At 67.1% G+C, this 21,365-nt stretch overlaps 7 non-coding genes across 7 annotated transcripts; all 7 read right to left on the bottom strand.

The window, feature by feature from the left end:
* Positions 1-2,441: 2,441 nt before the first annotated feature.
* Positions 2,442-2,560, bottom strand: LOC143640559 (5S ribosomal RNA). Its single transcript, XR_013154999.1, has one exon. It is a non-coding gene; the product is annotated as a 5S ribosomal RNA (ribosomal RNA).
* A 2,622-nt stretch (positions 2,561-5,182) lies between these two features.
* LOC143640560 (5S ribosomal RNA) lies at positions 5,183-5,301 on the bottom strand. The gene has a single exon (XR_013155000.1). It is a non-coding gene; the product is annotated as a 5S ribosomal RNA (ribosomal RNA).
* Positions 5,302-7,905: 2,604 nt separating this feature from the next.
* On the bottom strand, positions 7,906-8,024 carry LOC143640562 (5S ribosomal RNA). The gene has a single exon (XR_013155002.1). It is a non-coding gene; the product is annotated as a 5S ribosomal RNA (ribosomal RNA).
* Positions 8,025-10,660: 2,636 nt separating this feature from the next.
* Positions 10,661-10,779, bottom strand: LOC143640563 (5S ribosomal RNA). The gene has a single exon (XR_013155003.1). It is a non-coding gene; the product is annotated as a 5S ribosomal RNA (ribosomal RNA).
* A 2,630-nt stretch (positions 10,780-13,409) lies between these two features.
* On the bottom strand, positions 13,410-13,528 carry LOC143640550 (5S ribosomal RNA). The gene has a single exon (XR_013154990.1). It is a non-coding gene; the product is annotated as a 5S ribosomal RNA (ribosomal RNA).
* A 2,607-nt stretch (positions 13,529-16,135) lies between these two features.
* Positions 16,136-16,254, bottom strand: LOC143640564 (5S ribosomal RNA). Its single transcript, XR_013155004.1, has one exon. It is a non-coding gene; the product is annotated as a 5S ribosomal RNA (ribosomal RNA).
* A 2,641-nt stretch (positions 16,255-18,895) lies between these two features.
* Positions 18,896-19,014, bottom strand: LOC143640565 (5S ribosomal RNA). The gene has a single exon (XR_013155005.1). It is a non-coding gene; the product is annotated as a 5S ribosomal RNA (ribosomal RNA).
* Between the last annotated feature and the right edge of the window lie 2,351 nt (positions 19,015-21,365).

Genomic DNA, 21,365 nt, shown 5'->3' on the forward strand with positions numbered 1-21,365 from the left:
CTTTCTCGCTCCGACCTGACTCGGTCCCCGCGGCGGCGCGGGGGTCCTGGGAGACTGGCCGGCTCTCCCTCTCGGGTCCTCGGCCGGGCCGGATCGGGTCGGGGTGGAGTGGGCTAGGCGGGGCTGACAGGGGCTGAGTCCCGCCTCCACCTCTGCCCCTGGGCACCTGGCTCCACCTACCGGGAGCCCCGCCCCGGCCTGGCCTGGCCTCTGCCCCTCCTCGCCGAGCCCCAAGACCCCCGACCCCCGGGCACCCGGCACCCGCACCGCCACCCCACCCAGCCCTTCGCCTGGCCGAGAATCCCCAGAGAATCCCCAGCTGCCGCCGCCCGCGCTACCCTAGCCTAGCCTAGCCGAGCAGAGCCGAGCCGGGCGCCCAGAGAGCCAGGGGCGAAGACGGGAGCAGACACCCCGGCCCCCCGCGCCCCCCACCGGACACCCCAGAGACCCTGACAGAGGCCCAGCGCCCCAGCTGGAAATGCAGTGGGACTGGGCAATGGCGAGCGGCCGGCCACACACAACACCTGTGCGGGGAGCCAACCTCAGGGAGGGCCCGAGGAGGAACACACGCAGGGACCCACAGACAACCGGGCAGCGGGTGGCGAGCCGGCTGTGGCCCGCTGGTTCCCAGTCAGTCAGTCAGTCAGTCAGTCACAGGGCCAGGCTCAGAAGTGCGCCGCTGGGGCGCGGGCCTCGCCCTGAGTTCCCCATCCACTCTGCTTTGTCCACTCTGCACAGCAGCGCTTGGCCGCCCCGCACCCCCACCGCCACCCCCACCCTACCCTACCTCACCCCCACCCCACCACACTCTACCCCACCCCCGAGTGACTCCCTTCGGACTGAGTGCCAAGGTCGGAGGGCTCTGCGCCTTGTTTGTACACCTCAAGGACCAGGACCTGTACAGCACCGCCCTGAGGAAGGGCACAGACCCCTCCGTCCATTTGTCCATGGGCTGTGCTCCCGGAAAGGACCGCCTGTGAAAGTAGCGTTCCGAGTCAAACCCCGTCAGAGCCCAGTCGACGGCCTCACCAGACCGGAAGCCCCCTCACCCGCAAGCCTTGCGGGGGGCGGGGGGGAGCAGCGGTTGCGGGGGGTCGCGCGCCCACCGGGCCTTCAGGCCCTGCCTCGCGGCCAGGCGTCTCCAGGTGGAGGGTTCGCCGCGAACAAAGGGGCCTCTGCCTCCCTGTCCCCACCGCCCGGCCTTGGCCTTCAGCTCCCCTCGGCACGTGGTCCTCCCCGGCAACCTCCTGGCCCCGAACCACTTGCCTGCTCCGAAGGCTGCTTCCTCCTCTTCTCGGAGCACCTGCCCTCCTTTGACATCTGCTCTCTTGCTTGGCTCCCAGCGCAGCCTCCTAAGACCCTGTGGCCTCCTGGGCCTTCTCTCAGCCTCTGCCCTGCACACACCCTGAAGACGTGCACTCACTTCAAGGGGGATGTGGGAATCCACTCTTACATCCACGGGAAGTTAGATGGGAGATGAGAGAACCTGTGACCGCCCAGTCTCGAGGCTGCCATGGACTGGGTGACTTGCAGCCCAGAGTGAGGTGGCTGGGGTGGGAGGGGGGAAGAGAGGAGTGAGTGTGTGTCTGTGTGTGTGTGTTTGTGAGAGAGAGAGAAAGAGAGAGAGAGAGAGAGAGCGAGAGAGACAGGGTGACAGACAGAAGGGCCAAGGAAAGAGACACACTGAGTGGGAGATGGAGACAGGAGGCCTCCTCACAGGCCAGTAGAGTCACAAAGGTGAAGGAGAGATGGATGAGCAGAGAGATAGACAGAAAGACATCTGCTTCCAGAGTGTGTGTGTGTGTGTGTGTGTGAGAGAGAGAGAGAGAGAGAGAGAGAGACAGAGATAGAGAGAGAGAGAGAGAAAGAGAGAGAGATGGGTGAAGAGACAGACTCAGGGCTGGGACCCTCAGGAGGAAGGCGTTGGGAAGGGAGGCAGAGTTGCCAAGGGACGGACCTAGGGAGAGACGCTGGATGGACTCTCTCACTCCCAGGACCTGGGTGGCCACGCTCTGCTGGTGTGGCAAGAACGGGTGGGGAGCGGCCCCTGCGGGTGGGCCCTGTGTTCTGGGGAAAAGCAGGTGTGCGCCTCCCCACCCCCCATCCGGGAGTGTGAGTGGTGGGGGGGGTGGGGGTCGGTCAGGGTGCACAGGACTGGTCGAGGCCTGGACCAGGCTCGGCTCCGCCGGGTCGCCTGGAGTGTCCTAGCGTCCCTGGAGAGAGCCAGGCCAGTGAGGCTCACTGCAGGCGCTGGGCGCTGGGCGCCGGAGGCGAGGCGGGAGGCGGGAGGCGGGAGGCCAGCCGCAGGCCTGAAGGGACACCGGGAGCCCAGGGCTGCCCCTGCGCCCTACCCCCGCGGGCCCGGGGGTCACGGCCTGAGGCGGTCACGGACACTGTTTCCGGGCCACGCAAGAAAAGTGCGTGTGGGAAGGGGGCGCAAAAGCCTACAGCACCCGGTATTCCCAGGCGGTCTCCCATCCAAGTACTAACCAGGCCCGACCCTGCTTAGCTTCCGAGATCAGACGAGATCGGGCGCGTTCAGGGTGGTATGGCCGTAGACGGCGGAGGCTGCCCCGGAACGCCTCAAGAGCCTGCGCCGGCTTCCACCCTTCAGCCCAGGGGCAGGGGAGGGCAGGGGAGGGCAGGGCAGCGGTGGAGGGGGCCAACACAGCGGGTGTTCCCAGGGGGCCTCCCTCGCCCCGCCCCAGCACTGCCCAGCGCTCCTCAACTCAACTCCAGGCTGGCTTTCTCGCTCCGACCTGACTCGGTCCCCGCGGCGGCGCGGGGGTCCTGGGAGACTGGCCGGCTCTCCCTCTCGGGTCCTCGGCCGGGCCGGATCGGGTCGGGGTGGAGTGGGCTAGGCGGGGCTGACAGGGGCTGAGTCCCGCCTCCACCTCTGCCCCTGGGCACCTGGCTCCACCTACCGGGAGCCCCGCCCCGGCCTGGCCTGGCCTCTGCCCCTCCTCGCCGAGCCCCAAGACCCCCGACCCCCGGGCACCCGGCACCCGCACCGCCACCCCACCCAGCCCTTCGCCTGGCCGAGAATCCCCAGAGAATCCCCAGCTGCCGCCGCCCGCGCTACCCTAGCCTAGCCTAGCCGAGCAGAGCCGAGCCGGGCGCCCAGAGAGCCAGGGGCGAAGACGGGAGCAGACACCCCGGCCCCCCGCGCCCCCCACCGGACACCCCAGAGACCCTGACAGAGGCCCAGCGCCCCAGCTGGAAATGCAGTGGGACTGGGCAATGGCGAGCGGCCGGCCACACACAACACCTGTGCGGGGAGCCAACCTCAGGGAGGGCCCGAGGAGGAACACACGCAGGGACCCACAGACAACCGGGCAGCGGGTGGCGAGCCGGCTGTGGCCCGCTGGTTCCCAGTCAGTCAGTCAGTCAGTCAGTCACAGGGCCAGGCTCAGAAGTGCGCCGCTGGGGCGCGGGCCTCGCCCTGAGTTCCCCATCCACTCTGCTTTGTCCACTCTGCACAGCAGCGCTTGGCCGCCCCGCACCCCCACCGCCACCCCCACCCTACCCTACCTCACCCCCACCCCACCACACTCTACCCCACCCCCGAGTGACTCCCTTCGGACTGAGTGCCAAGGTCGGAGGGCTCTGCGCCTTGTTTGTACACCTCAAGGACCAGGACCTGTACAGCACCGCCCTGAGGAAGGGCACAGACCCCTCCGTCCATTTGTCCATGGGCTGTGCTCCCGGAAAGGACCGCCTGTGAAAGTAGCGTTCCGAGTCAAACCCCGTCAGAGCCCAGTCGACGGCCTCACCAGACCGGAAGCCCCCTCACCCGCAAGCCTTGCGGGGGGCGGGGGGGAGCAGCGGTTGCGGGGGGTCGCGCGCCCACCGGGCCTTCAGGCCCTGCCTCGCGGCCAGGCGTCTCCAGGTGGAGGGTTCGCCGCGAACAAAGGGGCCTCTGCCTCCCTGTCCCCACCGCCCGGCCTTGGCCTTCAGCTCCCCTCGGCACGTGGTCCTCCCCGGCAACCTCCTGGCCCCGAACCACTTGCCTGCTCCGAAGGCTGCTTCCTCCTCTTCTCGGAGCACCTGCCCTCCTTTGACATCTGCTCTCTTGCTTGGCTCCCAGCGCAGCCTCCTAAGACCCTGTGGCCTCCTGGGCCTTCTCTCAGCCTCTGCCCTGCACACACCCTGAAGACGTGCACTCACTTCAAGGGGGATGTGGGAATCCACTCTTACATCCACGGGAAGTTAGATGGGAGATGAGAGAACCTGTGACCGCCCAGTCTCGAGGCTGCCATGGACTGGGTGACTTGCAGCCCAGAGTGAGGTGGCTGGGGTGGGAGGGGGGAAGAGAGGAGTGAGTGTGTGTCTGTGTGTGTGTGTTTGTGAGAGAGAGAGAGAGAGAGAGAGAGAGAGAGAGAGAGCGCGAGAGAGACAGGGTGACAGACAGAAGGGCCAAGGAAAGAGACACACTGAGTGGGAGATGGAGACAGGAGGCCTCCTCACAGGCCAGTAGAGTCACAAAGGTGAAGGAGAGATGGATGAGCAGAGAGATAGACAGAAAGACATCTGCTTCCAGAGTGTGTGTGTGTGTGTGTGTGTGTGTGAGAGAGAGAGAGAGAGAGAGAGAGAGAGAGACAGAGATAGAGAGAGAGAGAGAGAAAGAGAGAGAGATGGGTGAAGAGACAGACTCAGGGCTGGGACCCTCAGGAGGAAGGCGTTGGGAAGGGAGGCAGAGTTGCCAAGGGACGGACCTAGGGAGAGACGCTGGATGGACTCTCTCACTCCCAGGACCTGGGTGGCCACGCTCTGCTGGTGTGGCAAGAACGGGTGGGGAGCGGCCCCTGCGGGTGGGCCCTGTGTTCTGGGGAAAAGCAGGTGTGCGCCTCCCCACCCCCCATCCGGGAGTGTGAGTGGTGGGGGGGGGTGGGGGTCGGTCAGGGTGCACAGGACTGGTCGAGGCCTGGACCAGGCTCGGCTCCGCCGGGTCGCCTGGAGTGTCCTAGCGTCCCTGGAGAGAGCCAGGCCAGTGTGGCTCACTGCAGGCGCTGGGCGCTGGGCGCCGGAAGGCGGGAGGCCAGCCGCAGGCCTGAAGGGACACCGGGAGCCCAGGGCTGCCCCTGCGCCCTACCCCCGCGGGCCCGGGGGTCACGGCCTGAGGCGGTCACGGACACTGTTTCCGGGCCACGCAAGAAAAGTGCGTGTGGGAAGGGGGCGCAAAAGCCTACAGCACCCGGTATTCCCAGGCGGTCTCCCATCCAAGTACTAACCAGGCCCGACCCTGCTTAGCTTCCGAGATCAGACGAGATCGGGCGCGTTCAGGGTGGTATGGCCGTAGACGGCAGAGGCTGCCCCGGAACGCCTCAAGAGCCTGCACCGGCTTCCACCCTTCAGCCCAGGGGCAGGCAGCGGTGGAGGGGGCCAACACAGCGGGTGTTCCCAGGGGGCCTCCCTCGCCCCGCCCCAGCACTGCCCAGCGCTCCTCAACTCAACTCCAGGCTGGCTTTCTCGCTCCGACCTGACTCGGTCCCCGCGGCGGCGCGGGGGTCCTGGGAGACTGGCCGGCTCTCCCTCTCGGGTCCTTGGCGGGGCCGGATCGGGTCGGGGTGGAGTGGGCTAGGCGGGGCTGACAGGGGCTGAGTCCCGCCTCCACCTCTGCCCCTGGGCACCTGGCTCCACCTACCGGGAGCCCCGCCCCGGCCTGGCCTGGCCTCTGCCCCTCCTCGCCGAGCCCCACGACCCCCGACCCCCGGGCACCCGGCACCCGCACCGCCACCCCACCCAGCCCTTCGCCTGGCCGAGAATCCCCAGAGAATCCCCAGCTGCCGCCGCCCGCGCTACCCTAGCCTAGCCTAGCCGAGCAGAGCCGAGCCGGGCGCCCAGAGAGCCAGGGGCGAAGACGGGAGCAGACACCCCGGCCCCCCGCGCCCCCCACCGGACACCCCAGAGACCCTGACAGAGGCCCAGCGCCCCAGCTGGAAATGCAGTGGGACTGGGCAATGGCGAGCGGCCGGCCACACACAACACCTGTGCGGGGAGCCAACCTCAGGGAGGGCCCGAGGAGGAACACACGCAGGGACCCACAGACAACCGGGCAGCGGGTGGCGAGCCGGCTGTGGCCCGCTGGTTCCCAGTCAGTCAGTCAGTCAGTCAGTCACAGGGCCAGGCTCAGAAGTGCGCCGCTGGGGCGCGGGCCTCGCCCTGAGTTCCCCATCCACTCTGCTTTGTCCACTCTGCACAGCAGCGCTTGGCCGCCCCGCACCCCCACCGCCACCCCCACCCTACCCTACCTCACCCCCACCCCACCACACTCTACCCCACCCCCGAGTGACTCCCTTCGGACTGAGTGCCAAGGTCGGAGGGCTCTGCGCCTTGTTTGTACACCTCAAGGACCAGGACCTGTACAGCACCGCCCTGAGGAAGGGCACAGACCCCTCCGTCCATTTGTCCATGGGCTGTGCTCCCGGAAAGGACCGCCTGTGAAAGTAGCGTTCCGAGTCAAACCCCGTCAGAGCCCAGTCGACGGCCTCACCAGACCGGAAGCCCCCTCACCCGCAAGCCTTGCGGGGGGCGGGGGGGAGCAGCGGTTGCGGGGGGTCGCGCGCCCACCGGGCCTTCAGGCCCTGCCTCGCGGCCAGGCGTCTCCAGGTGGAGGGTTCGCCGCGAACAAAGGGGCCTCTGCCTCCCTGTCCCCACCGCCCGGCCTTGGCCTTCAGCTCCCCTCGGCACGTGGTCCTCCCCGGCAACCTCCTGGCCCCGAACCACTTGCCTGCTCCGAAGGCTGCTTCCTCCTCTTCTCGGAGCACCTGCCCTCCTTTGACATCTGCTCTCTTGCTTGGCTCCCAGCGCAGCCTCCTAAGACCCTGTGGCCTCCTGGGCCTTCTCTCAGCCTCTGCCCTGCACACACCCTGAAGACGTGCACTCACTTCAAGGGGGATGTGGGAATCCACTCTTACATCCACGGGAAGTTAGATGGGAGATGAGAGAACCTGTGACCGCCCAGTCTCGAGGCTGCCATGGACTGGGTGACTTGCAGCCCAGAGTGAGGTGGCTGGGGTGGGAGGGGGGAAGAGAGGAGTGAGTGTGTGTCTGTGTGTGTGTGTTTGTGAGAGAGAGAGAAAGAGAGAGAGAGAGAGAGAGCGAGAGAGACAGGGTGACAGACAGAAGGGCCAAGGAAAGAGACACACTGAGTGGGAGATGGAGACAGGAGGCCTCCTCACAGGCCAGTAGAGTCACAAAGGTGAAGGAGAGATGGATGAGCAGAGAGATAGACAGAAAGACATCTGCTTCCAGAGTGTGTGTGTGTGTGTGTGTGTGAGAGAGAGAGAGAGAGAGAGAGAGAGACAGAGATAGAGAGAGAGAGAGAGAAAGAGAGAGAGATGGGTGAAGAGACAGACTCAGGGCTGGGACCCTCAGGAGGAAGGCGTTGGGAAGGGAGGCAGAGTTGCCAAGGGACGGACCTAGGGAGAGACGCTGGATGGACTCTCTCACTCCCAGGACCTGGGTGGCCACGCTCTGCTGGTGTGGCAAGAACGGGTGGGGAGCGGCCCCTGCGGGTGGGCCCTGTGTTCTGGGGAAAAGCAGGTGTGCGCCTCCCCACCCCCCATCCGGGAGTGTGAGTGGTGGGGGGGGTGGGGGTCGGTCAGGGTGCACAGGACTGGTCGAGGCCTGGACCAGGCTCGGCTCCGCCGGGTCGCCTGGAGTGTCCTAGCGTCCCTGGAGAGAGCCAGGCCAGTGAGGCTCACTGCAGGCGCTGGGCGCTGGGCGCCGGAGGCGAGGCGGGAGGCGGGAGGCGGGAGGCCAGCCGCAGGCCTGAAGGGACACCGGGAGCCCAGGGCTGCCCCTGCGCCCTACCCCCGCGGGCCCGGGGGTCACGGCCTGAGGCGGTCACGGACACTGTTTCCGGGCCACGCAAGAAAAGTGCGTGTGGGAAGGGGGCGCAAAAGCCTACAGCACCCGGTATTCCCAGGCGGTCTCCCATCCAAGTACTAACCAGGCCCGACCCTGCTTAGCTTCCGAGATCAGACGAGATCGGGCGCGTTCAGGGTGGTATGGCCGTAGACGGCGGAGGCTGCCCCGGAACGCCTCAAGAGCCTGCGCCGGCTTCCACCCTTCAGCCCAGGGGCAGGGGAGGGCAGGGGAGGGCAGGGCAGCGGTGGAGGGGGCCAACACAGCGGGTGTTCCCAGGGGGCCTCCCTCGCCCCGCCCCAGCACTGCCCAGCGCTCCTCAACTCAACTCCAGGCTGGCTTTCTCGCTCCGACCTGACTCGGTCCCCGCGGCGGCGCGGGGGTCCTGGGAGACTGGCCGGCTCTCCCTCTCGGGTCCTCGGCCGGGCCGGATCGGGTCGGGGTGGAGTGGGCTAGGCGGGGCTGACAGGGGCTGAGTCCCGCCTCCACCTCTGCCCCTGGGCACCTGGCTCCACCTACCGGGAGCCCCGCCCCGGCCTGGCCTGGCCTCTGCCCCTCCTCGCCGAGCCCCAAGACCCCCGACCCCCGGGCACCCGGCACCCGCACCGCCACCCCACCCAGCCCTTCGCCTGGCCGAGAATCCCCAGAGAATCCCCAGCTGCCGCCGCCCGCGCTACCCTAGCCTAGCCTAGCCGAGCAGAGCCGAGCCGGGCGCCCAGAGAGCCAGGGGCGAAGACGGGAGCAGACACCCCGGCCCCCCGCGCCCCCCACCGGACACCCCAGAGACCCTGACAGAGGCCCAGCGCCCCAGCTGGAAATGCAGTGGGACTGGGCAATGGCGAGCGGCCGGCCACACACAACACCTGTGCGGGGAGCCAACCTCAGGGAGGGCCCGAGGAGGAACACACGCAGGGACCCACAGACAACCGGGCAGCGGGTGGCGAGCCGGCTGTGGCCCGCTGGTTCCCAGTCAGTCAGTCAGTCAGTCAGTCACAGGGCCAGGCTCAGAAGTGCGCCGCTGGGGCGCGGGCCTCGCCCTGAGTTCCCCATCCACTCTGCTTTGTCCACTCTGCACAGCAGCGCTTGGCCGCCCCGCACCCCCACCGCCACCCCCACCCTACCCTACCTCACCCCCACCCCACCACACTCTACCCCACCCCCGAGTGACTCCCTTCGGACTGAGTGCCAAGGTCGGAGGGCTCTGCGCCTTGTTTGTACACCTCAAGGACCAGGACCTGTACAGCACCGCCCTGAGGAAGGGCACAGACCCCTCCGTCCATTTGTCCATGGGCTGTGCTCCCGGAAAGGACCGCCTGTGAAAGTAGCGTTCCGAGTCAAACCCCGTCAGAGCCCAGTCGACGGCCTCACCAGACCGGAAGCCCCCTCACCCGCAAGCCTTGCGGGGGGCGGGGGGGAGCAGCGGTTGCGGGGGGTCGCGCGCCCACCGGGCCTTCAGGCCCTGCCTCGCGGCCAGGCGTCTCCAGGTGGAGGGTTCGCCGCGAACAAAGGGGCCTCTGCCTCCCTGTCCCCACCGCCCGGCCTTGGCCTTCAGCTCCCCTCGGCACGTGGTCCTCCCCGGCAACCTCCTGGCCCCGAACCACTTGCCTGCTCCGAAGGCTGCTTCCTCCTCTTCTCGGAGCACCTGCCCTCCTTTGACATCTGCTCTCTTGCTTGGCTCCCAGCGCAGCCTCCTAAGACCCTGTGGCCTCCTGGGCCTTCTCTCAGCCTCTGCCCTGCACACACCCTGAAGACGTGCACTCACTTCAAGGGGGATGTGGGAATCCACTCTTACATCCACGGGAAGTTAGATGGGAGATGAGAGAACCTGTGACCGCCCAGTCTCGAGGCTGCCATGGACTGGGTGACTTGCAGCCCAGAGTGAGGTGGCTGGGGTGGGAGGGGGGAAGAGAGGAGTGAGTGTGTGTCTGTGTGTGTGTGTTTGTGAGAGAGAGAGAAAGAGAGAGAGAGAGAGAGAGCGCGAGAGAGACAGGGTGACAGACAGAAGGGCCAAGGAAAGAGACACACTGAGTGGGAGATGGAGACAGGAGGCCTCCTCACAGGCCAGTAGAGTCACAAAGGTGAAGGAGAGATGGATGAGCAGAGAGATAGACAGAAAGACATCTGCTTCCAGAGTGTGTGTGTGTGTGTGTGTGTGTGTGAGAGAGAGAGAGAGAGAGAGAGAGAGAGAGACAGAGATAGAGAGAGAGAGAGAGAAAGAGAGAGAGATGGGTGAAGAGACAGACTCAGGGCTGGGACCCTCAGGAGGAAGGCGTTGGGAAGGGAGGCAGAGTTGCCAAGGGACGGACCTAGGGAGAGACGCTGGATGGACTCTCTCACTCCCAGGACCTGGGTGGCCACGCTCTGCTGGTGTGGCAAGAACGGGTGGGGAGCGGCCCCTGCGGGTGGGCCCTGTGTTCTGGGGAAAAGCAGGTGTGCGCCTCCCCACCCCCCATCCGGGAGTGTGAGTGGTGGGGGGGGGTGGGGGTCGGTCAGGGTGCACAGGACTGGTCGAGGCCTGGACCAGGCTCGGCTCCGCCGGGTCGCCTGGAGTGTCCTAGCGTCCCTGGAGAGAGCCAGGCCAGTGTGGCTCACTGCAGGCGCTGGGCGCTGGGCGCCGGAAGGCGGGAGGCCAGCGGGAGGCGGGAGGCCAGCCGCAGGCCTGAAGGGACACCGGGAGCCCAGGGCTGCCCCTGCGCCCTACCCCCGCGGGCCCGGGGGTCACGGCCTGAGGCGGTCACGGACACTGTTTCCGGGCCACGCAAGAAAAGTGCGTGTGGGAAGGGGGCGCAAAAGCCTACAGCACCCGGTATTCCCAGGCGGTCTCCCATCCAAGTACTAACCAGGCCCGACCCTGCTTAGCTTCCGAGATCAGACGAGATCGGGCGCGTTCAGGGTGGTATGGCCGTAGACGGCGGAGGCTGCCCCGGAACGCCTCAAGAGCCTGCGCCGGCTTCCACCCTTCAGCCCAGGGGCAGGGGAGGGCAGGGGAGGGCAGGGCAGCGGTGGAGGGGGCCAACACAGCGGGTGTTCCCAGGGGGCCTCCCTCGCCCCGCCCCAGCACTGCCCAGCGCTCCTCAACTCAACTCCAGGCTGGCTTTCTCGCTCCGACCTGACTCGGTCCCCGCGGCGGCGCGGGGGTCCTGGGAGACTGGCCGGCTCTCCCTCTCGGGTCCTCGGCCGGGCCGGATCGGGTCGGGGTGGAGTGGGCTAGGCGGGGCTGACAGGGGCTGAGTCCCGCCTCCACCTCTGCCCCTGGGCACCTGGCTCCACCTACCGGGAGCCCCGCCCCGGCCTGGCCTGGCCTCTGCCCCTCCTCGCCGAGCCCCAAGACCCCCGACCCCCGGGCACCCGGCACCCGCACCGCCACCCCACCCAGCCCTTCGCCTGGCCGAGAATCCCCAGAGAATCCCCAGCTGCCGCCGCCCGCGCTACCCTAGCCTAGCCTAGCCGAGCAGAGCCGAGCCGGGCGCCCAGAGAGCCAGGGGCGAAGACGGGAGCAGACACCCCGGCCCCCCGCGCCCCCCACCGGACACCCCAGAGACCCTGACAGAGGCCCAGCGCCCCAGCTGGAAATGCAGTGGGACTGGGCAATGGCGAGCGGCCGGCCACACACAACACCTGTGCGGGGAGCCAACCTCAGGGAGGGCCCGAGGAGGAACACACGCAGGGACCCACAGACAACCGGGCAGCGGGTGGCGAGCCGGCTGTGGCCCGCTGGTTCCCAGTCAGTCAGTCAGTCAGTCAGTCACAGGGCCAGGCTCAGAAGTGCGCCGCTGGGGCGCGGGCCTCGCCCTGAGTTCCCCATCCACTCTGCTTTGTCCACTCTGCACAGCAGCGCTTGGCCGCCCCGCACCCCCACCGCCACCCCCACCCTACCCTACCTCACCCCCACCCCACCACACTCTACCCCACCCCCGAGTGACTCCCTTCGGACTGAGTGCCAAGGTCGGAGGGCTCTGCGCCTTGTTTGTACACCTCAAGGACCAGGACCTGTACAGCACCGCCCTGAGGAAGGGCACAGACCCCTCCGTCCATTTGTCCATGGGCTGTGCTCCCGGAAAGGACCGCCTGTGAAAGTAGCGTTCCGAGTCAAACCCCGTCAGAGCCCAGTCGACGGCCTCACCAGACCGGAAGCCCCCTCACCCGCAAGCCTTGCGGGGGGCGGGGGGGAGCAGCGGTTGCGGGGGGTCGCGCGCCCACCGGGCCTTCAGGCCCTGCCTCGCGGCCAGGCGTCTCCAGGTGGAGGGTTCGCCGCGAACAAAGGGGCCTCTGCCTCCCTGTCCCCACCGCCCGGCCTTGGCCTTCAGCTCCCCTCGGCACGTGGTCCTCCCCGGCAACCTCCTGGCCCCGAACCACTTGCCTGCTCCGAAGGCTGCTTCCTCCTCTTCTCGGAGCACCTGCCCTCCTTTGACATCTGCTCTCTTGCTTGGCTCCCAGCGCAGCCTCCTAAGACCCTGTGGCCTCCTGGGCCTTCTCTCAGCCTCTGCCCTGCACACACCCTGAAGACGTGCACTCACTTCAAGGGGGATGTGGGAATCCACTCTTACATCCACGGGAAGTTAGATGGGAGATGAGAGAACCTGTGACCGCCCAGTCTCGAGGCTGCCATGGACTGGGTGACTTGCAGCCCAGAGTGAGGTGGCTGGGGTGGGAGGGGGGAAGAGAGGAGTGAGTGTGTGTCTGTGTGTGTGTGTTTGTGAGAGAGAGAGAGAGAGAGAGAGAGAGAGAGAGAGAGAGAGCGCGAGAGAGACAGGGTGACAGACAGAAGGGCCAAGGAAAGAGACACACTGAGTGGGAGATGGAGACAGGAGGCCTCCTCACAGGCCAGTAGAGTCACAAAGGTGAAGGAGAGATGGATGAGCAGAGAGATAGACAGAAAGACATCTGCTTCCAGAGTGTGTGTGTGTGTGTGTGTGTGTGTGAGAGAGAGAGAGAGAGAGAGAGAGAGAGAGAGAGACAGAGATAGAGAGAGAGAGAGAGAAAGAGAGAGAGATGGGTGAAGAGACAGACTCAGGGCTGGGACCCTCAGGAGGAAGGCGTTGGGAAGGGAGGCAGAGTTGCCAAGGGACGGACCTAGGGAGAGACGCTGGATGGACTCTCTCACTCCCAGGACCTGGGTGGCCACGCTCTGCTGGTGTGGCAAGAACGGGTGGGGAGCGGCCCCTGCGGGTGGGCCCTGTGTTCTGGGGAAAAGCAGGTGTGCGCCTCCCCACCCCCCATCCGGGAGTGTGAGTGGTGGGGGGGGGTGGGGGTCGGTCAGGGTGCACAGGACTGGTCGAGGCCTGGACCAGGCTCGGCTCCGCCGGGTCGCCTGGAGTGTCCTAGCGTCCCTGGAGAGAGCCAGGCCAGTGTGGCTCACTGCAGGCGCTGGGCGCTGGGCGCCGGAAGGCGGGAGGCCAGCCGCAGGCCTGAAGGGACACCGGGAGCCCAGGGCTGCCCCTGCGCCCTACCCCCGCGGGCCCGGGGGTCACGGCCTGAGGCGGTCACGGACACTGTTTCCGGGCCACGCAAGAAAAGTGCGTGTGGGAAGGGGGCGCAAAAGCCTACAGCACCCGGTATTCCCAGGCGGTCTCCCATCCAAGTACTAACCAGGCCCGACCCTGCTTAGCTTCCGAGATCAGACGAGATCGGGCGCTTTCAGGGTGGTATGGCCGTAGACGGCGGAGGCTGCCCCGGAACGCCTCAAGAGCCTGCACCGGCTTCCACCCTTCAGCCCAGGGGCAGGCAGCGGTGGAGGGGGCCAACACAGCGGGTGTTCCCAGGGGGCCTCCCTCGCCCCGCCCCAGCACTGCCCAGCGCTCCTCAACTCAACTCCAGGCTGGCTTTCTCGCTCCGACCTGACTCGGTCCCCGCGGCGGCGCGGGGGTCCTGGGAGACTGGCCGGCTCTCCCTCTCGGGTCCTTGGCGGGGCCGGATCGGGTCGGGGTGGAGTGGGCTAGGCGGGGCTGACAGGGGCTGAGTCCCGCCTCCACCTCTGCCCCTGGGCACCTGGCTCCACCTACCGGGAGCCCCGCCCCGGCCTGGCCTGGCCTCTGCCCCTCCTCGCCGAGCCCCACGACCCCCGACCCCCGGGCACCCGGCACCCGCACCGCCACCCCACCCAGCCCTTCGCCTGGCCGAGAATCCCCAGAGAATCCCCAGCTGCCGCCGCCCGCGCTACCCTAGCCTAGCCTAGCCGAGCAGAGCCGAGCCGGGCGCCCAGAGAGCCAGGGGCGAAGACGGGAGCAGACACCCCGGCCCCCCGCGCCCCCCACCGGACACCCCAGAGACCCTGACAGAGGCCCAGCGCCCCAGCTGGAAATGCAGTGGGACTGGGCAATGGCGAGCGGCCGGCCACACACAACACCTGTGCGGGGAGCCAACCTCAGGGAGGGCCCGAGGAGGAACACACGCAGGGACCCACAGACAACCGGGCAGCGGGTGGCGAGCCGGCTGTGGCCCGCTGGTTCCCAGTCAGTCAGTCAGTCAGTCAGTCACAGGGCCAGGCTCAGAAGTGCGCCGCTGGGGCGCGGGCCTCGCCCTGAGTTCCCCATCCACTCTGCTTTGTCCACTCTGCACAGCAGCGCTTGGCCGCCCCGCACCCCCACCGCCACCCCCACCCTACCCTACCTCACCCCCACCCCACCACACTCTACCCCACCCCCGAGTGACTCCCTTCGGACTGAGTGCCAAGGTCGGAGGGCTCTGCGCCTTGTTTGTACACCTCAAGGACCAGGACCTGTACAGCACCGCCCTGAGGAAGGGCACAGACCCCTCCGTCCATTTGTCCATGGGCTGTGCTCCCGGAAAGGACCGCCTGTGAAAGTAGCGTTCCGAGTCAAACCCCGTCAGAGCCCAGTCGACGGCCTCACCAGACCGGAAGCCCCCTCACCCGCAAGCCTTGCGGGGGGCGGGGGGGAGCAGCGGTTGCGGGGGGTCGCGCGCCCACCGGGCCTTCAGGCCCTGCCTCGCGGCCAGGCGTCTCCAGGTGGAGGGTTCGCCGCGAACAAAGGGGCCTCTGCCTCCCTGTCCCCACCGCCCGGCCTTGGCCTTCAGCTCCCCTCGGCACGTGGTCCTCCCCGGCAACCTCCTGGCCCCGAACCACTTGCCTGCTCCGAAGGCTGCTTCCTCCTCTTCTCGGAGCACCTGCCCTCCTTTGACATCTGCTCTCTTGCTTGGCTCCCAGCGCAGCCTCCTAAGACCCTGTGGCCTCCTGGGCCTTCTCTCAGCCTCTGCCCTGCACACACCCTGAAGACGTGCACTCACTTCAAGGGGGATGTGGGAATCCACTCTTACATCCACGGGAAGTTAGATGGGAGATGAGAGAACCTGTGACCGCCCAGTCTCGAGGCTGCCATGGACTGGGTGACTTGCAGCCCAGAGTGAGGTGGCTGGGGTGGGAGGGGGGAAGAGAGGAGTGAGTGTGTGTCTGTGTGTGTGTGTTTGTGAGAGAGAGAGAGAGAGAGAGAGAGAGAGCGAGAGAGACAGGGTGACAGACAGAAGGGCCAAGGAAAGAGACACACTGAGTGGGAGATGGAGACAGGAGGCCTCCTCACAGGCCAGTAGAGTCACAAAGGTGAAGGAGAGATGGATGAGCAGAGAGATAGACAGAAAGACATCTGCTTCCAGAGTGTGTGTGTGTGTGTGTGTGTGTGTGAGAGAGAGAGAGAGAGAGAGAGAGAGAGACAGAGATAGAGAGAGAGAGAGAGAAAGAGAGAGAGATGGGTGAAGAGACAGACTCAGGGCTGGGACCCTCAGGAGGAAGGCGTTGGGAAGGGAGGCAGAGTTGCCAAGGGACGGACCTAGGGAGAGACGCTGGATGGACTCTCTCACTCCCAGGACCTGGGTGGCCACGCTCTGCTGGTGTGGCAAGAACGGGTGGGGAGCGGCCCCTGCGGGTGGGCCCTGTGTTCTGGGGAAAAGCAGGTGTGCGCCTCCCCACCCCCCATCCGGGAGTGTGAGTGGTGGGGGGGGGTGGGGGTCGGTCAGGGTGCACAGGACTGGTCGAGGCCTGGACCAGGCTCGGCTCCGCCGGGTCGCCTGGAGTGTCCTAGCGTCCCTGGAGAGAGCCAGGCCAGTGTGGCTCACTGCAGGCGCTGGGCGCTGGGCGCCGGAGGCGAGGCGGGAGGCGGGAGGCGGGAGGCCAGCCGCAGGCCTGAAGGGACACCGGGAGCCCAGGGCTGCCCCTGCGCCCTACCCCCGCGGGCCCGGGGGTCACGGCCTGAGGCGGTCACGGACACTGTTTCCGGGCCACGCAAGAAAAGTGCGTGTGGGAAGGGGGCGCAAAAGCCTACAGCACCCGGTATTCCCAGGCGGTCTCCCATCCAAGTACTAACCAGGCCCGACCCTGCTTAGCTTCCGAGATCAGACGAGATCGGGCGCGTTCAGGGTGGTATGGCCGTAGACGGCGGAGGCTGCCCCGGAACGCCTCAAGAGCCTGCGCCGGCTTCCACCCTTCAGCCCAGGGGCAGGGGAGGGCAGGGGAGGGCAGGGCAGCGGTGGAGGGGGCCAACACAGCGGGTGTTCCCAGGGGGCCTCCCTCGCCCCGCCCCAGCACTGCCCAGCGCTCCTCAACTCAACTCCAGGCTGGCTTTCTCGCTCCGACCTGACTCGGTCCCCGCGGCGGCGCGGGGGTCCTGGGAGACTGGCCGGCTCTCCCTCTCGGGTCCTCGGCCGGGCCGGATCGGGTCGGGGTGGAGTGGGCTAGGCGGGGCTGACAGGGGCTGAGTCCCGCCTCCACCTCTGCCCCTGGGCACCTGGCTCCACCTACCGGGAGCCCCGCCCCGGCCTGGCCTGGCCTCTGCCCCTCCTCGCCGAGCCCCAAGACCCCCGACCCCCGGGCACCCGGCACCCGCACCGCCACCCCACCCAGCCCTTCGCCTGGCCGAGAATCCCCAGAGAATCCCCAGCTGCCGCCGCCCGCGCTACCCTAGCCTAGCCTAGCCGAGCAGAGCCGAGCCGGGCGCCCAGAGAGCCAGGGGCGAAGACGGGAGCAGACACCCCGGCCCCCCGCGCCCCCCACCGGACACCCCAGAGACCCTGACAGAGGCCCAGCGCCCCAGCTGGAAATGCAGTGGGACTGGGCAATGGCGAGCGGCCGGCCACACACAACACCTGTGCGGGGAGCCAACCTCAGGGAGGGCCCGAGGAGGAACACACGCAGGGACCCACAGACAACCGGGCAGCGGGTGGCGAGCCGGCTGTGGCCCGCTGGTTCCCAGTCAGTCAGTCAGTCAGTCAGTCACAGGGCCAGGCTCAGAAGTGCGCCGCTGGGGCGCGGGCCTCGCCCTGAGTTCCCCATCCACTCTGCTTTGTCCACTCTGCACAGCAGCGCTTGGCCGCCCCGCACCCCCACCGCCACCCCCACCCTACCCTACCTCACCCCCACCCCACCACACTCTACCCCACCCCCGAGTGACTCCCTTCGGACTGAGTGCCAAGGTCGGAGGGCTCTGCGCCTTGTTTGTACACCTCAAGGACCAGGACCTGTACAGCACCGCCCTGAGGAAGGGCACAGACCCCTCCGTCCATTTGTCCATGGGCTGTGCTCCCGGAAAGGACCGCCTGTGAAAGTAGCGTTCCGAGTCAAACCCCGTCAGAGCCCAGTCGACGGCCTCACCAGACCGGAAGCCCCCTCACCCGCAAGCCTTGCGGGGGGCGGGGGGGAGCAGCGGTTGCGGGGGGTCGCGCGCCCACCGGGCCTTCAGGCCCTGCCTCGCGGCCAGGCGTCTCCAGGTGGAGGGTTCGCCGCGAACAAAGGGGCCTCTGCCTCCCTGTCCCCACCGCCCGGCCTTGGCCTTCAGCTCCCCTCGGCACGTGGTCCTCCCCGGCAACCTCCTGGCCCCGAACCACTTGCCTGCTCCGAAGGCTGCTTCCTCCTCTTCTCGGAGCACCTGCCCTCCTTTGACATCTGCTCTCTTGCTTGGCTCCCAGCGCAGCCTCCTAAGACCCTGTGGCCTCCTGGGCCTTCTCTCAGCCTCTGCCCTGCACACACCCTGAAGACGTGCACTCACTTCAAGGGGGATGTGGGAATCCACTCTTACATCCACGGGAAGTTAGATGGGAGATGAGAGAACCTGTGACCGCCCAGTCTCGAGGCTGCCATGGACTGGGTGACTTGCAGCCCAGAGTGAGGTGGCTGGGGTGGGAGGGGGGAAGAGAGGAGTGAGTGTGTGTCTGTGTGTGTGTGTTTGTGAGAGAGAGAGAGAGAGAGAGAGAGAGAGAGAGAGAGAGCGCGAGAGAGACAGGGTGACAGACAGAAGGGCCAAGGAAAGAGACACACTGAGTGGGAGATGGAGACAGGAGGCCTCCTCACAGGCCAGTAGAGTCACAAAGGTGAAGGAGAGATGGATGAGCAGAGAGATAGACAGAAAGACATCTGCTTCCAGAGTGTGTGTGTGTGTGTGTGTGTGTGTGAGAGAGAGAGAGAGAGAGAGAGAGAGAGAGACAGAGATAGAGAGAGAGAGAGAGAAAGAGAGAGAGATGGGTGAAGAGACAGACTCAGGGCTGGGACCCTCAGGAGGAAGGCGTTGGGAAGGGAGGCAGAGTTGCCAAGGGACGGACCTAGGGAGAGACGCTGGATGGACTCTCTCACTCCCAGGACCTGGGTGGCCACGCTCTGCTGGTGTGGCAAGAACGGGTGGGGAGCGGCCCCTGCGGGTGGGCCCTGTGTTCTGGGGAAAAGCAGGTGTGCGCCTCCCCACCCCCCATCCGGGAGTGTGAGTGGTGGGGGGGGTGGGGGTCGGTCAGGGTGCACAGGACTGGTCGAGGCCTGGACCAGGCTCGGCTCCGCCGGGTCGCCTGGAGTGTCCTAGCGTCCCTGGAGAGAGCCAGGCCAGTGTGGCTCACTGCAGGCGCTGGGCGCTGGGCGCCGGAGGCGAGGCGGGAGGCGGGAGGCGGGAGGCCAGCCGCAGGCCTGAAGGGACACCGGGAGCCCAGGGCTGCCCCTGCGCCCTACCCCCGCGGGCCCGGGGGTCACGGCCTGAGGCGGTCACGGACACTGTTTCCGGGCCACGCAAGAAAAGTGCGTGTGGGAAGGGGGCGCAAAAGCCTACAGCACCCGGTATTCCCAGGCGGTCTCCCATCCAAGTACTAACCAGGCCCGACCCTGCTTAGCTTCCGAGATCAGACGAGATCGGGCGCGTTCAGGGTGGTATGGCCGTAGACGGCGGAGGCTGCCCCGGAACGCCTCAAGAGCCTGCGCCGGCTTCCACCCTTCAGCCCAGGGGCAGGGGAGGGCAGGGGAGGGCAGGGCAGCGGTGGAGGGGGCCAACACAGTGGGTGTTCCCAGGGGGCCTCCCTCGCCCCGCCCCAGCACTGCCCAGCGCTCCTCAACTCAACTCCAGGCTGGCTTTCTCGCTCCGACCTGACTCGGTCCATGCGGCGGCGCGGGGGTCCTGGGAGACTGGCCGGCTCTCCCTCTCGGGTCCTCGGCCGGGCCGGATCGGGTCGGGGTGGAGTGGGCTAGGCGGGGCTGACAGGGGCTGAGTCCCGCCTCCACCTCTGCCCCTGGGCACCTGGCTCCACCTACCGGGAGCCCCGCCCCGGCCTGGCCTGGCCTCTGCCCCTCCTCGCCGAGCCCCAAGACCCCCGACCCCCGGGCACCCGGCAACCGCACCGCCACCCCACCCAGCCCTTCGCCTGGCCGAGAATCCCCAGAGAATCCCCAGCTGCCGCCGCCCGCGCTACCCTAGCCTAGCCTAGCCGAGCAAAGCCGAGCCGGGCGCCCAGAGAGCCAGGGGCGAAGACGGGAGCAGACACCCCGGCCCCCCGCGCCCCCCACCGGACACCCCAGAGACCCTGACAGAGGCCCAGCGCCCCAGCTGGAAATGCAGTGGGACTGGGCAATGGCGAGTGGCCGGCCACACACAACACCTGTGCGGGGAGCCACCCTCAGGGAGGGCCCGAGGAGGAACACACGCAGGGACCCACAGACAACCGGGCAGCGGGTGGCGAGCCGGCTGTGGCCCGCTGGTTCCCAGTCAGTCAGTCAGTCAGTCAGTCAGTCAGTCACAGGGCCAGGCTCAGAAGTGCGCCGCTGGGGCGCGGGCCTCGCCCTGAGTTCCCCATCCACTCTGCTTTGTCCACTCTGCACAGCAGCGCTTGGCCGCCCCGCACCCCCACCGCCACCCCCACCCTACCCTACCTCACCCCCACCCCACCACACTCTACCCCACCCCCGAGTGACTCCCTTCGGACTGAGTGCCAAGGTCGGAGGGCTCTGCGCCTTGTTTGTACACCTCAAGGACCAGGACCTGTACAGCACCGCCCTGAGGAAGGGCACAGACCCCTCCGTCCATTTGTCCATGGGCTGTGCTCCCGGAAAGGACCGCCTGTGAAAGTAGCGTTCCGAGTCAAACCCCGTCAGAGCCCAGTCGACGGCCTCACCAGACCGGAAGCCCCCTCACCCGCAAGCCTTGCGGGGGGCGGGGGGGAGCAGCGGTTGCGGGGGGTCGCGCGCCCACCGGGCCTTCAGGCCCTGCCTCGCGGCCAGGCGTCTCCAGGTGGAGGGTTCGCCGCGAACAAAGGGGCCTCTGCCTCCCTGTCCCCACCGCCCGGCCTTGGCCTTCAGCTCCCCTCGGCACGTGGTCCTCCCCGGCAACCTCCTGGCCCCGAACCACTTGCCTGCTCCGAAGGCTGCTTCCTCCTCTTCTCGGAGCACCTGCCCTCCTTTGACATCTGCTCTCTTGCTTGGCTCCCAGCGCAGCCTCCTAAGACCCTGTGGCCTCCTGGGCCTTCTCTCAGCCTCTGCCCTGCACACACCCTGAAGACGTGCACTCACTTCAAGGGGGATGTGGGAATCCACTCTTACATCCACGGGAAGTTAGATGGGAGATGAGAGAACCTGTGACCGCCCAGTCTCGAGGCTGCCATGGACTGGGTGACTTGCAGCCCAGAGTGAGGTGGCTGGGGTGGGAGGGGGGAAGAGAGGAGTGAGTGTGTGTCTGTGTGTGTGTGTTTGTGAGAGAGAGAGAGAGAGAGAGAGAGAGAGAGCGAGAGAGACAGGGTGACAGACAGAAGGGCCAAGGAAAGAGACACACTGAGTGGGAGATGGAGACAGGAGGCCTCCTCACAGGCCAGTAGAGTCACAAAGGTGAAGGAGAGATGGATGAGCAGAGAGATAGACAGAAAGACATCTGCTTCCAGAGTGTGTGTGTGTGTGTGTGTGTGTGTGAGAGAGAGAGAGAGAGAGAGAGAGAGAGAGACAGAGATAGAGAGAGAGAGAGAGAAAGAGAGAGAGATGGGTGAAGAGACAGACTCAGGGCTGGGACCCTCAGGAGGAAGGCGTTGGGAAGGGAGGCAGAGTTGCCAAGGGACGGACCTAGGGAGAGACGCTGGATGGACTCTCTCACTCCCAGGACCTGGGTGGCCACGCTCTGCTGGTGTGGCAAGAACGGGTGGGGAGCGGCCCCTGCGGGTGGGCCCTGTGTTCTGGGGAAAAGCAGGTGTGCGCCTCCCCACCCCCCATCCGGGAGTGTGAGTGGTGGGGGGGGGTGGGGGTCGGTCAGGGTGCACAG

Source organism: Callospermophilus lateralis, unplaced genomic scaffold (genome assembly GCF_048772815.1).
Source record: "Callospermophilus lateralis isolate mCalLat2 unplaced genomic scaffold, mCalLat2.hap1 Scaffold_3270, whole genome shotgun sequence".
In the NCBI taxonomy this organism is placed as follows: Eukaryota; Metazoa; Chordata; class Mammalia; order Rodentia; family Sciuridae; genus Callospermophilus; species Callospermophilus lateralis.